Raw genomic sequence first — 13,593 nt, forward strand, 5'->3', positions numbered from 1 at the left:
AGGCACATGAGTATTAAAATAAAATTGTGAATTCGGTAATGCTGTGAAACATGTGAATTGCCATCCGCAAGTTGTGAAAAAGGATATAAAAGTCAAACACTTTGAAATTTGACGGCCTGACTCACCAAATACACCATCCTAGGAACTGTGACATGCTTTCAATTTCTCGAGTGAAACTTGCAAGTTCTGGTCCATAAAGTGTAACATGTTATATTTAATTATTGTCAGCAATAATGATATGCTTAATGAATCTGTGAATAACTGACATAAATGTGAGAAACCTATTATTTTTAGGAATAGCTGATCATAACCATCTTCTAATACTTACCATCATTATCCATAAAGTATCAAGGTACCTTAAACACCCCTAGCCCTTCGTCTGCAAGTCTTCCTTTACTCATAGCCTCACATGGTTCCAGCTCACAGAAAGGCATCATCCAATGAGGTCATAATATATAACATATAACTTCCTGTTGCAGACATATGTCATCACACCCATTATGGCTGCATTAAAGGAACTGCATATTAATGCATGTCATGTCAATTAAAAGTAATTTGGCCCTTTCTGCTTTCTTTTTCAGAGGGGAAAAACCAGCAAGAGGTGATGATGGTAAACCTCTGCCTTCTCACCCTCTGTAAGGAGGAAGCATGGAAAGAAGGCCAAAGAAGGTGTCGGAAATGATGGAATAGGAGGGTATGTGGCAGCTATGGGATTGTGATGTTATTCCATTTTTCTTTCAATTCTTTCTACTGTCCCCCACATTCACTGTCACTGAACAAAAGCATGGCATTCCCATGCTGCTCCTGAAGACTCTATCCTGCTCCTCCTATTCCTCATCCACATGCTTCCCTTCGACGTTACTGCCTTAAAATACATTACACTCCACAAGACGCTGATGACACCCAGCTCTGCCCCCCTACACCACTTCTGTCAATCCCTCCACTGCACCTGATTCGTCACGTTGTCTGTCAGAAACCCAATATTGGATATGCAAACACTTTGGCCGGAATTCTCCGGCCATTGAGATTCTCTTTTCGCGCTGGCAGCGCACCCGCACTCATGGGTTTCCCGGCAGCATGTGGTGGATTCAATGGGAAATCCCATTGACAAGCGCCGGAAAGAATCCCGCCACCAGTGACTACCGCACAGCCGAGAAACAGGCAGCTGGTGGACTGGGAAATCCCGCCCTTAATGTGATTAAACATTGGGAAGACTGATGCCATTATCTTTGAACCTCGCCAAAAACTAATTTTCTAGTTACGAATTCAATCACCCTTCTTGGCTTTTGCTTGAGGTTGAACTGCACAGTGTGCAACACTGGTGCCTTATTTGACCCGAAGCTGAGTTTCCAACACCATATCCTCTCCATCACCAAAACCTCTACTTCCACATCTGTAACCCTTCTGCTGCTAAAAACATTATCCATGCCGTTGTTAGCTCCGACTTGACTATTCTAATGTTTGCCTGGCTAGCTTTTCATCTTCCACCCTCCATAAATGACCCCCCCCTCGAAAACCGTAACTGGTGCATCGCCTTTCCTGTGGACAACAGATCAAACTGTGTCTGCTGTTTCATCCTGCTTACCAGGACCTCCGGAGTTGGGTCTTTCGAGTGCCTGCAATCCACCTCCAGAATCTTGTCCACTAGCTGCTGGCGCTCCTCTCTAGACTCCTTATCTACATGTGCTTTGTGTGATATAATCTCCCCTCTAATCACCGGCATCAAGGCCTTCCACAAAATGGAGAGCGAGACCGACCCATTCCTATTATATCCTATGTACCTGTCTGTAGCTTTGGATGTACACCCACAGAACCCCATGTGTGCCAATAACCCCACGTCCAGTCTTCACACCAGGCCCTGAACCAGGCTTACCTCCAACACCAAATCCACCAAATGAGGAGCATGGTCTGAAATGACTATAGCCAAGTACTCTGTTTTCCTCACACGAGAAGAAGGGACCCTCCCACCATGAAAAAGTCTATCCTAGGATATACCTTATGGACTGGGGAAGAAAAGAACAAAAATTCTTTACCCCCCAGGTGTATGAACCTCCACGGGGTTGCCCCTCCATCTCCTTCATAAACACCAACAGCGCCTTCGCCACCCCTGATGGGGGCAATGACTTCTGTTTAGAACAGTCAAGTCTCGGGTCTGACACACAATTTAAATCTCCCCTGGAATCAGCTGGTGTGGGTCCAGGTCTGGTATTGAGGCCAACAGCTTCCTTATAAATGCAATATTATCCCAAATTGGGGCATATACATTTATCAGTATCACTAATTTGCCTGTCAGTGACCCAGTGACCATCACATACCTACCACCCTGATCCACCACAACCTTGTCTGCCAAAAAACGGGCCCATTTATTAATTACAGTTGCCACCCCAGGACCCTACTATCAAAGCCCAAATGACATATCTGCTCACCTAACCCCTCGGGAGCCTGGTCTGGTCCCACCCGCAAGTGGGTCTACTATAAAAACACCGCATCAGCCCGTAAATTCTTCAGGTGCGAGAAAACTCTCGCCCATTTCACTGGACCCCCTAAACCTCTTTTGTTCCAAGAGACAAGTATAATTGGGCACCTCTCACTGCCCACGACCCCAACCCAGAGTCAGCCATTTCCACCATGAAGGAGTATCTAGTCCTTACGCCAAATACCTAGGCTAAGGCCCACCTAAGATGGCCACAAACCTCACCCATAAGGGAAGACAAAGAAAAACTCTTGGTCACTGTCAGATCTCTCTCTTCTTTTTAAACAATCTATTGAAAAATTACCATGTCCTCAGTTGTAAAATCGCTCATGTGGCTTGATTTTCGATTTTTGTCTGATAATTTGTTATATTAAATGCTTTTGTCTGTTTTACTACATTAAAGGTACCATATAAATGCAAGTTGTTTTTGCAGAAAGCTGCATATGTTCTCTGCTCCACAGGAAATCATTCTAATCTATCTTCCATCTGTGGGTGTGCCATAGAAAGAGGACACAGGTGTACATAGAACATAGAAAATACAGCACAGAACAGGCCCTTCGGCCCACGATGTTGTGCCGAACCTTTGTCCTAGATTAATCATAGATTATCATTGAATTTACAGTGCAGAAGGAGGCCACTCGGCCCTTTGAGTCCGCACCGGCTCTTGGAAAGAGCACCCTACCCAAACTCAACACCTTCACCCAACACCAAGGTCAATTTGGACATTAAGGGCAATTTATCATTGGCCAATTCACCTAACCTGCACATCTTTGGATTGTGGGAGGAAACCGGAGCACCCGGAGGAAACCCACGCAGACACGGGGAGGACGTGCAGACTCCGCACAGTCAGTGACCCAAGCCGGAATCGAACCTGGGACCCTGGAGCTGTGAAGCAATTGTGTTATCCACAATGCTACCGTGCTGCCCTTGAGAACAAATAAATATGCCACACGGCACTTACGGGGTAGGAATGATTGTCTTTCCCGTGGTTCATGCGGAGTACGAACGCACCCACTGAGGGGCGGGGGGAACTCCGTTTAGCATTGTATAAAAGGTCGGCCAGTAAGGCACCGACCAGAGAGAGATCTGGTAGGGATGTACCGGGAAGTGTATACACCGTTATTGCAAATAAATCAAAGTTCTTTATTTTACTCAGTTTGGACTCCCCGTGTCCTTTTAAACTGGCGATGAGGAGTATACTGATTTGCTGTTGATGCTGCGAACTCCTCGGCTGAGCCACCTGGTTTCTGGACCCAGGTTTAAAAAAAAAAAAAAAATTTAGAGTACCCAATTAATTTTTTCCAATTAAGGGGCAATTTAGCGTGGCTAATTCTGCACATCTTTGGGTTGTGGGGGTGAAACCCACACAAGCACGGGGAGAATGTGCAAACAACACACGGACAGTGACCCAGAGCTGGGATCGAACCTGGGACCTCGGGGTCATGAGGCAGCAATGCTAACCCTTGCGCCGTGCTGCCCACTCTGGACCCAGGTTTGAACAAATTATTTTGCCATGCCTCTGTTTGGGTGGTTTGACGCAGGTGTTGAAGACTGGAACCAGTACGCAGAAAGGATGCGTTATTTCTTCCAGGCTAACAATATCACTGGGAACGAGGACCAGATGGTCATACTGTTGACGGCCTGCAGGGCGCACAGGTTTTGAGTGATCAGCAGTCTTACTCACCCAGCAGTGCCAAATACACACTTGTTTGATCAACTCATGGCACTTGTGGCACAACACTTTAACCCTACCCTGTCAGTGATTGTTCAAAGGTATCGCTTTAATACGGAGGAGAGGTCCCCTGGTGAGTCCATCACTGAGTTTATATCACGGCTATGGAAGATAGCTGAGTTTTGTCTGCGGTATAAATAATCGAAATGCAAAAAAGAAATTTTTGGCGAAACCTCCCTGACTTTTCAACAGGCGCCGTAGATCTCTTTGTCCCGAGAGAGCGCAAATGCGGCGTTCAAGAAATACAAGGGATAGAGGTGAACATTTTGGGGTGTCACTCCTCACGTGGTATCATTATGACCCGGACTGACCGTTGCAGCAACCCCAGGCTCTGGGCGAAGGGCCAGCCGTTAAGATGTGGGACATCCCCAGACTCGGCTGAAGGGCATTCTTGCCTATGTGCAACGTGTGGGCACCAGTTTAGGTGTAACCGCAAGCAGCAGCAGGGCAGCACTCCAAGCACCATGGTTGAGGTAGGCGTCAGCCTCACATCTAGATGACCAAGAAAAGGCCGAGGATGAGGCCAGGATGCAGATGAACTGTTTGGCAGCACTCCGTGTGGCCCCTATTTGTATTCCGATAAAGGAGAATGGCCATATGCTCCAGATGGAATTGGATATGGGAACTGCCATTTCATTGCTGGTGCAGAGCACCTTTGATCTTATTAAACAGGGTGTGCACACTTTGCCTCTAGCTGACACGGCAGTTCGTTTGGCCCCTTATACTGGGGAAGGACTTAATATTGTGGGGATGACCCTTAACCTGGTAGTTTATGGGCACCAGTCGGTTTGCCTTGATGTTATAACCTGCCTGAATCCTATTGGCTGGGGACAATTGGTTATCCCATGACTCTTGGGGAGTATGAGCTCCTCCAATGAGGGGAGGGGGTGGGGCAATCACTAGTAGTTGCAGCTGTATAAATAGAGCTGGCCAATGTGGAACCGGTTAGAGAAGGAAGTAGCAGTGAATTATTGGTGCTGTGTACATATTGGTGTAAATAAAGTTACTTTCTGTTTGACTCTACAAAAATCGTACTGGATTCTTTGTGGCCCTCACAAAACTTCCTGTAATTGTCGTGAAAGGAAGCAGGCCTAGCCTATTGGGCTGTAATTGTCTTCACCACCTGCAGTTGGATTAGCAACATATACTCCAAGAGGGATCTGGCGGTCTGTGTGAGGTTCTGAGCAAATTACCCAAGGTTTTCCAGCCTGGCTTAGGTACAGTTAAAGGGGCAGTGGCCAAGATTCAGGTGGACCCAGAAGCCCAACTGCGATATTTTCATGCCCACCCAGTTCCCTATGCGTAAGTGGAGAAAATCGAGACTGAACTTCGCCGCTTGGAGAGTTTGGGCATCATTAGACCTGTGTGCTTCGCCAATTGGGAGACACCAGTGATCCCCATCATGAAGCTGAATAACACAGTCCACCTCCGCAGCGACTATAAATTGTCAGTGAACATGGCTTCGAGGTTAGATCATTATCCTTTACCCTGCATCAAGGACCTTTATGTTACATTGGCCGGTGGCTGCAGATTTACGAAATTGAACATGAACAATGTTTATCTCCAGCTTAATAAGCCCTCATGGAAGTCTGTCACCATTAATATGCACAAGGGTCTCTATGAGTACACCCGGCTGCCGTTCAGAATATCCTCAGCATGCACAGTCTTCCAGCGTCTCATGGAGAACATCCTGAGCGGATTGCCGCATGTTGCAGTTTATTTCGACGATATGCGGAACCACCGACCAGGAGCATTTATGAAACTTTGAGGCAGTGTTGAAGCGCTTTCACCAGTTATGAGGTCTGCCCGCTCCCGTGAAGTGCCTGTTTCATGCTAAGGAAGTCATCTATTTGCGGTATCGGGTGGACCAAGATGGCCTGTACCCGGTCGCTGAGAAGATGAGACCCATCAAATTGGCCCCTGCCCCGCGGGATGCCACGGAGCTTCATTCTCTTCTTGGATTGGTCAGTTACTTTGGCAGATTCATATTGAATTTGGTGGCCATCGTGGTGCCCCTTCATTTGCTCCTCAAGAAACACCAGCCTTGGGTGTGGGCAAGGCCCAGGATGAGGCGTTTAGAAGAGTGAAATTGTACTCTTCAGTGGTGTTGACGCATTTCGATCCTTCAAAGCCAACATGAGTTATCTGGTACTGTACAGTGGCCAGCATCGACAGCTATCAAGGGAGTTGAAGGCTTTCTCCTCAAAGATCTTGGAGTTGACCGTCGAAGACGGTATCCTCCTGTGGGGCACGAGGTGGCATGGATGGGTCGGTTTGCGCCAGTCATGAATAAGCGACACGGTGACGGGCAAAGAGTCCATAAAATTCACGACTGCAACAACTTTGTCCGCTGTAGGCGGGCTTGTTGGATTGGATTGGGTTTGTTTATTGTCACGCATACTGAGGTACGGTGAAAAGTATTGTTCTGTATACAGTTCAGACAGATCATTCCATACATGAAAAGAAAATACATAGGGCAAACATAAAATACACAATGTCAATACATAGATACAGACATCGGGTGAAGCATGCAGGAGTGCAGTACTTCTCAGTAGAGAAGATGTATAAAGAGGTCAGTTCAGTCTGCAGAGCAAGATGGCTCAATGCATCAGCATGCGTAAACTACGTCCCTGGAGGGTGCTCGAAAGAGTATTCGTAAGCAGCCAATAATAAGGCCCACCGCTGAATCCTTGTGGAAGCGATTGTTGCGATGGCCTTGTCTTCACGGAAGGGGCCCGACAACGGCAGATGGACTTGAAAGTTTCTCTGGTTATGTTGTATGAACGGGAGCTTTGTATGTTGCAGTGTCAGAGGAACTTTCCATTGATGATGGCACACTTTCAGAGTGAAGGAAGTAGTTGGTTATTACATTAGCCAAATAGAATTATCATGAATGTATCTTATAGTCAGCCAAGGGTGTCCTCTGCATCACATTCAGGGTATTTACTTCTTGTTTTGTGCTGGTTGGGTCTTTTTGCACAACACGCTCTTCCCCAGAAGAGAGTCCTTGTCAGGAAGTCCCCCAGAAGCGAGATCCCTGTCTGGAAGCTAGTGAGCAGTCTAGACAGAGGCATTGAAACAAATTACTGCTTTTTAAAAAAAAAAAGTTTCATTAAAGTTTTTTCAATGAGCGTTACATAACAAAAATAGAAATACAGATAGTAATAAAAAATAACAATAAACATAGCCCACAGCTTACAGTGAAACAGAACGAGGTGGGTTTTGTCTCCATGCCCAACTCACATTGTATCAACAGTACCCCCCACCTGAACCCCCCCCCCCTCCCCCCCAGGATGCTGCTGCTGCTGACACTTACTGCTCCCCTAGAAAGTCAAGGAAAGGTTGCCACCGCCGGGAGAACCCCATCAAGGACCCTCTCAAGGTGAACTTTATTAGCTCCAGGCTGAAGAACCCCGCCATGTCGCTAACCCAGGTCACCACACTCAGGGGTTTCGAGTCCCTCCACATTAACAGAATCCGTCTCCAGGCTACCAGGGAGGCAAAGGCCAGTACCTCGGCCTCTTTCGCTTCCTGCACACTAGGATCCTCCGCCACCCCAAATATCGCTACCGCTGGGCTCGCCTTCACCCGAGCGTCCAAAACCCTAGACATCACCCTTGCAAACCTCTGCCAGAATCCTTTAAGCGTCGGGCATGCCCAAAACATATGGACATGATTCGCCGGACTCCCCGCACACCTCGGGCACCTCTCCTCCACCCAAAAAAACCTACTCATACTTGCCGCCGTTATATGCGCCCGATGCACCACCTTAAACTGGATTAATCCGAGCCTGGCACATGATGAGGAGGAGTTCACCCTGCCCAGGGCATCGGCCCACAGGCCCTCATCCAGCTCTTCGCCCAGCTCCTCCTCCCACTTATTCTTCAACTCTCCCACTGAGGCTTCCTCTACCTCCTGCAGCTCCTGATATATGTCCGACACCTTCCCCTTCCCTCCCCAGACGCCAGACACCACCCTATCCTGGATCCTACATGGGGGCAGCCGCGGGAATGTCCCCACCTGTTTTCTAAGGAAGTCCCGAACCTGAAGGTACCTGAACGCATTCCCCGGGGGCAGGCCTCTCCTCTCCTCCAGCGCCTGCATGCTGGGGAAAACCCCGTCTATAAACAGGTCCCCCATCCTCCTAATACCTGCCCTATACCAGCCTTGGTATCCCCCATCTAACCTACCCGGAGCAAATCTGTGTTTATTCCGTATCGGAGTCCACACCGAGGCCCCCTCCTCTCCCCTGTGTCTCCTCCACTTCCCCCAGATCCTCAGTGCCGCCGTCACCACCGGACTAGTGGTGTATCGCGCCGGCGAGAACGGCAGCGGAGCCGTAACAAGTGCCCCTAGACTGGTGCCCCCCCCCCCCCCCCCCCCACCCCCCCACCCCCCGGCTGCGCTCCAAGAATACCCTTTTGACTCGCGGGGTTTTATTCGCCCACACAAATCCCGTAACATTCCTATTCACCCGCTGAAAGAAGGACTTGGGGATGAAAATGGGGAGGCACTGAAATATGAAGAGGAACCTGGGGAGAACCGTCATCTTCACAGTCTGCACCCGTCCCGCCAAGGGAAGCGGGAGCATATCCCACCTTTTAAACTCTCCCTCCACCTGCTCCACTAGCCGGGTTAAGTTGAGCCTGTGCAGGGCATCCCAGTTCCTGGCCACTTGTATCCACAAGTACCGAAAGCTCCTCTCCACTATCCTGAGCAGGAGCTCCCTCAGTCTCTTCTCCTGGCCCCTACCGTGGACCACGAACAGCTTACTCTTCCCCGCGTTCAACTTATACCCCGAGAACCTCCCGAAGTCCCCCAGGATCCGCATGACCTCCCCCATCCCCTCTTACGGGTCCGAAATATACAACAGCAGGTCATTCGCGTAGAGGGAGACCCGGTGCTCCTCCCCTCCACGCACCAGCCCCCTCCAATCCCCCGAAGTCCTGAGCGCAATGGCCAACGGCTCAATTGCCAGGGCAAACAGCAACAGGGACAGGGGACACACCTGTCTCGTCCCCCGGTGCAGCCTGAAATATTCCGACCTTAGCCGGTTTGTGGACACACTCGCTATAGGGGCCTGGTACAGCAGCTTGACCCACCCTATAAATCCCTCCCCAAATCCCAACCTGCCTAGCGCCTCCCACAGATACTCCCATTCCACCCTGTCAAAGGCCTTCTCCGCGTCCATCGCAGCCACCACCTCCACCTCCCCCCCCCTCCGAGGGTATCATGATAATATTCAGGAGCCTCCTCACATTCGCGTTCAGCTGCCTGCCCTTAACAAAACCCGTCTGGTCCTCCCCAATCACTCCCGGGACACAGTCCTCTATTCTGGTGGTCAGAATTTTTGCCAACAGCTTGGCATCCACGTTCAGGAGCGATATCGGCCTGTAGGACCCACACTGAAGCAGATCCTTCTCCTTCTTCAGGATAAGCGAGATCAATGCCTGCGACATTGTCGGAGGGAGGATCCCTTTCTCCTTTGCCTCATTGAAGTTTCTCATCAGGAGCGGGCTCAGCAGCTCCGAGAACTTCTTATAAAATTCGACGGGAAAGCCGTCCGGGCCCGGGGCCTTGCCCGTCTACCTGCCTGCCAGCCCCCTGACTACCTCCTCCAATCCAATCGGGGCCCCCAGTCCCTCCACTCGCTCTGCTTCCACCCTTGGGAACCTCAACCGGTCCATAAACCGCCTCATCCCTTCCCCCTCCCCTGGGGGTTCCGACTCGTATGACCTTCCGTAGAACTCCCTGAAGACTTCATTGACCCTCTCTGGGCTCAGCACCATGTTGCCTTCCCTATCCCGCACTCCCCCAATCTCTCTGGATGCCTCCCTCCTGCGCAGCTGGTGCGCCAGCATCCTACACACCTTCTCCCCATACTCATAAACTGCCCCCTTCGCTTTCCTCAGCTGCGCCTCCGCCTTCCCCGTGGACAGCAAGTCAAACTCCGCCTGTAATTTCCGGCGCTCGTTCAACAGCTCCCCCTCTGGGGCCTCCTATCTACCCGAAGTATCTCTCCCACCAGTCTCTCCCTCTCCACCCTCTCCTTCTTCTCTCTATGGGACCTAATGGAGGTTAACTCTCCCCTAATGACCGCATTCAGAGCCTCCCAGACTACTGCCACCGTCACCTCTCCTGTGTCATTCGCTCCCACATAATTCTCAATACTCCTCCTTATCCTCCCGCACACCTCTTCGTCCGCCAGCAGCCCCACATTCAGTCGCCAGAGAGGGCGCTGACCCCGTTCCGCCCCCAGTGGCAGGTCCAGCCAGTGCGGGCATGGTCCGAGACTGCAATGGCCGAGTATTCTACCTGCTCCACCCTCGGGATTAACGCCCTACTCAACACAAAGAAGTCTATTCGCGAATAGACTTTATGGACATGGGAGAAAAAGGAAAACTCCTTCGTCCTTGGCCGCGTAAACCTCTAGGGGTCCACTCCCCCCATCTGGCCCATGAACTCCCACAAGGCCCTGGCCGCCGCCGGCCTCTTTCCCGTTCTGGACTTGGAATGATCCAAGCTCGGATCCAAGACCGTATTAAAGTCCCCTCCCATAATCAGGTGACTTATCTCCAAGTCCGGGATCCTACCCAACACGCGCCTCATAAAGACTGCATCGTCCTAGTTCGGGGCATATACATTCACTAACACCACCCGGGGCCCCTGCAGCTTGCTGCTCACCATTATATATCTGCCCCCCTTGTCCGCCACGATGCTCCCCGCCTCAAACGCTACTCGTTTACTGACCAAAATGGCCATTCCTCTGGTCTTTGAGTCTAACCCCGAGTGAAACACCTGTTCCACCCATCCTTTCCTTAGCCTCGTCTGGTCCGTGAACTTTAAGTGCGTCTCTTGCAACATGGCCATGTCCGCCTTCAACCCCTTCAAATGCGAGAACACGCGGGACCGCTTGACCGGCCCATTCAGGCCCCTCATGTTCCACGTGATCAGCCTGGTTGGGGGGGTAACCGCCCCCCCATCCCGCCGACTAGCCATCTCCATTTTTCGGCCAACCGCATGCCCCGCCTCCCTCCTCCAGCTCTCCCCGGCGGCCCACCCCGCCCAACTCTCCATCCATACCCCTCACCTGGCTCCCCTTCAGTCAGCAAAGCAGCACCCCTTCCCCCCCACTTCCCCCCCCCCCCCCCCCCCCTGCCAAGCATCCGCTTAGCTCTGGTTTCCCCCCCCCCCATTGTACTTCCGTGAGTCAGCTCACCCATGCTGACCCCGGCCTCTCCTGCCTCAAAATACCAACCCTTAACTTGTTGCTTCCTTCGGGCCACCCTCCCCCCCCCTCCCCCACAGGGTAGAGAGGCAAGCGCCATCTGGGACCCCCTACCGTGCGCTGGACAGCCCGTCCTGGGCATTTCCCACCCCCTAGCACCGAACACCTGGAAAACAAGCAAAACAAACAACAAAACCCCCAACCAAACTAGCGCAGACATGCCCATAAATGTATGCTTTACCCACCGTCCTCCCCTCGGACCCTCCCCACCCGCACATTTCATCCCCATACAACAGTCCCTGAGTTCAGGTCCAGCTTCTCCTGCCTGATGAACGACCACGCCTCATCTGGGGTATCAAAATAGTGGTGCCTGTCCTGGTATGTTACCCACAGTCTCGCCGGGTGCAGGAGCCCAAACTTCACCCCTTTACCGTGGAGGACCACCTTCGCCCAGTTAAAACCTGCACGCCTCCTCACCAGCTCAGTTCCCAGGTCCTGGTAATCGGATCTCGCCATTCTCCCACTTACTGCTCCGCTCTTTCTTCGCCCATCGCAGGACTTGCTCCTGGTCTGCCAAGCGCTGAAACCGTATCACCATCACCCTCGGTGGCTCGTTTACCCTCGGCTTTCTGGCGAGAACCCTGTGCGCCCCATCCAGCTCCAAGGGCCCCCGCGCCCATCAGCATCCCCAGCATTGTGGCCACGTACATGCTCGCGTCTGCTCCCTCCGCTCCTTCAGGAAGGCCCAGGATCCGCAGATTGTGGCTCCGAGACCTGCACTCAACGTCATCCAGCCTCTCCTGCCATCTCTTATGGAGCGCCTCGTGCGCCTCCACTTTCACCGCCAGGCCCAGGATCTCGTCTTCGTTCTCCGCCACCTTCCTCCTCACCTCCTTGATCTCCTTCTCCTGCGCCTTCTGGGTCACCACAATTCTTTCCATGGAGGCCAGCATCTCCGTTTTCAGCTCCATGAAGCAGTTTTTAAGGAGCTCCTGCTGTTCTCTGGCCCACTGGGCCCACACCTCCCTATCTTCTCCGGCCGCCATTTTGTCCTCCCGGACCTTCTCGACCTTCTTCCCCGGGTTTGCGCGTCTGCCAGCTCCGCTCCTGGTCCTCATCAGCGGGGGGGGCTCTCCCACGTCTGTTCCCATGCCGGTCCCTCCTGTTAATTGCCGCCGCCGCTCCTTTTAGCGGCCCAAAACACCGATCCCGGCAGGAGCTGCCGTTCGCGTGACCTAGCAGGTCATGGCCACTACCGGAAGTTGACATCAAACTCCTGTTTTAACACTCACCAGGCAATACACCTGCTGGTTCAGAGAGAGGAAGCAGCACCTGTCAATCCTGGAAAAAGAAAACCTGTCAATTCCTGGAAAAAGCTGTGTTTAAACCTCCTCAGAATGGCTGCAAGCCATTCATTAATTTCTCTTTGATATTGGCTGTGATTGACAGCTTCCACACACACACGCACACACAGCTGTCAGCATTGCTCCATGCATCTTCTTTCACAGTTGAGTAATGCTGAAGTGTCTAACTGCATTGTTTATAAACATCAATCTTTGATTGACAGCTCCTGGACTACCAGAATTAAGTGTTGTCAATTTCCAGCTGACCACTTCAAAATCACTCAAGTGTGAAGGGAGATGATAGGAAAGCACTTCATTCTGTTTGAGGTTGGCCAGGACATGTCAATCATGGAGCAATGCTGGAGAAATTGTCTGTGGGGTGGGGGGGGGGGGGAATCACTTTTTTTAGGGCATCTCTGGGGGTGGGGGGGGGAATCCCTTTATTTTGTAAGTTCTCTAGTGGGGTCTCTTTATTTAGGGGGTCTCTGTGGGGTGGTGGAGGGTGGGTTTGGTGGGGGTGGGGGGGGTGCACAGGCCCTTTGTCGTCGGGGGGGAAGGGTGGCCTTCGGATGGATTTGCAGTGCAACTGCCTTAAAGAGTTACCCACTTTGCCCACCGCAAGGTCTACCACATCAGGGCCACGCTTGTCAATTGTTGTAGTGATTCTCGCCAACGTGATTCCCAGCCCAAAGGTCTGGAGAATCAAGCGGGCCCGTAGAGTTTGGTGCTCGGCCTGCTGAGTGGGTGCGGGGCATGAACCTCAATCCCGCCACCAGTCGGGGTATGGAAAATCGGAAACGGGAGCTGATCCCGTTTT

General features: G+C 51.5%; 1 protein-coding gene across 1 annotated transcript in view; it reads left to right on the plus strand.

The window, feature by feature from the left end:
* The first annotated feature begins 616 nt into the window (after positions 1 to 616).
* The window catches only part of LOC140429491 (casein kinase I), a 359,065-nt gene continuing 346,088 nt past the window's right edge, over positions 617 to 13,593 (plus strand). Inside the window, exon 1 of the mRNA XM_072516548.1 lies at positions 617 to 694. The gene's annotated coding sequence lies outside the window, so the exon portion shown is untranslated. The remainder of the gene's footprint in view (positions 695 to 13,593) is intronic.

This window comes from Scyliorhinus torazame, chromosome 9 (genome assembly GCF_047496885.1).
Source record: "Scyliorhinus torazame isolate Kashiwa2021f chromosome 9, sScyTor2.1, whole genome shotgun sequence".
Taxonomy (NCBI): Eukaryota; Metazoa; Chordata; class Chondrichthyes; order Carcharhiniformes; family Scyliorhinidae; genus Scyliorhinus; species Scyliorhinus torazame.